The sequence below is a fragment of the Molossus molossus genome, unplaced genomic scaffold (assembly GCF_014108415.1).
Source record: "Molossus molossus isolate mMolMol1 unplaced genomic scaffold, mMolMol1.p scaffold_m16_p_14, whole genome shotgun sequence".
Lineage (NCBI taxonomy): Eukaryota > Metazoa > Chordata > Mammalia > Chiroptera > Molossidae > Molossus > Molossus molossus.
Window position 1 is genome coordinate 39,975,188 of NW_023425349.1, and position 1,705 is coordinate 39,976,892.

The 1,705-nt window shown below is 43.6% G+C and overlaps 1 pseudogene; it reads right to left on the reverse strand.

The window, feature by feature from the left end:
• Nucleotides 1-790: 790 nt before the first annotated feature.
• Nucleotides 791-1,468, reverse strand: LOC118629903 (annotated as a pseudogene).
• Between the last annotated feature and the right edge of the window lie 237 nt (nt 1,469-1,705).

The following is a 1,705-nucleotide window of genomic DNA, read 5'->3' on the forward strand; positions in this document are numbered from 1 at the left end:
GCCTCTGTAAGCAGACACATGATTGGGAAGAAAATGTCCATATGCCTCCATCAAGTTTGTTTTCTAATTTTTTCATTGTCTAAGACAAGTCCTAGGGCAAGTGCATTAGTTTCCTGGCCATTATCATGTTGGTTAGTACAGTTTTTCAGTTTATGTCTTTGGTCATCTAGCCATTCAACCTATAAACCAGGTGCCATGGGGATCATGATGAGAATTAGACATTGGCCCTACCCTTAAAGCACTTTTATTTTACACCAGGGAGACAGTTTATAGCGAACTAACTGAGATACAACTAATAATGGCCATCATCGTCATGAGTTATTGAGCACTTTCTATGTGCCAGGCGTTATACTGACGCATGTACTTTATCTCGCGCATTTCTCCCAACAATAAATAACATGAATCAGGACTTTTCCCATCCCCATCTTGGAGATGAGGGGGGTCAGTCTTGGACAAGTTAAATCATGTGCTTACAATGTCATGGCTAGCAGATGGCAGCGCTTATTGCTGAACTCCAGTGCTGCCATTACACAGGGAAAGCAAGCACCGGAAGCTGTGCAAGCAGGGAGTAATGCTGGCGGAGGTAGCGTCTGGGCCGAGTTTCGAAGAGTGAGTAGTATTTGAAGGGAAGGGAGAGGGAAGAAGGGCATTCTGAAGAGGCTGAATAGCACGAAGAAAGCCAAGAGGCAGTGCATCAGTTAAGGATTGCATTTGGCTGGTGGTTACAGAGATCTGAAGTAACAGTGGCGTAAACAAGAAAGGGTTTTATTTAAAAAATTTTTTTTTCCAATACGAGGCTTTTATTGCATCTTTAAAATATCGCAAATAAGTGTGAAAATCATTCGGCATCTTGGTGTTTCTATAGCTGGACAACTTAGATCTTATTCATCAGCCTGCTGAACTGTTCCTTTTTCAGAAACATAGATACCATCCAAAAATTTTCTGGTATCCTTGTTTTTAACTGCTGAATCAAAGCAGCCGAATTTGATACAAGTTCAATGTCATTTCCTTCAAGAATCAACTCATCTTTCTGGGCTTGAGATACTGAACAAGCAACACCTGACCTCATCCGAACTCTGCCGGTGTATTTTTCGCCCAAGAAATTCCTGATTTCAACAAGAGAACCATTCTCCTGAATAACAACGTTGATGGGGAAGTGAGCGTACACAGACCTCATCTTGTAACGGAAGCCCAGTGTGACACCCTTGATCATGTTCTGCACATGACTGCAGATAGTGCGAACGGTGGCCAGTTCCTTTATATTTCCCCACCTTTTGTCAACCCGGAACCTCTTCTTTTTCTTTCCAAGGAGACTGAGTTCTACATTGATGTGGTTGAAGTCCCTCCGCAGGGTGCCTCTGGGGCCCTTCACAATAACTGTGCGTCCCTTCAGAGTGATGTCGACATTTTCTGGGATGACGACAGTCTGATTGCTGAGAATGGTCTCCATCCTCGCAGTAGATGCAGCAAAGAGCGAAAGGGTTTTATTTTAATTTTAAAATGACATGAAATCCACAGGTAAGCTGCCTAGAACTGATTCATTGCTCAGTGACATCAGCCGAGAGCCAGGTTCCTCCTCTATTTTTGTTCTGCCATCTGGGGTTCTGGCTGCTGTTTGAACATCACCCCATGGCTACAAGATGACTGCTGGAGCTCCCACCCTCATATCTATAGTTCCGGGGGAAAAAAATGTAGGCAAGAGCAA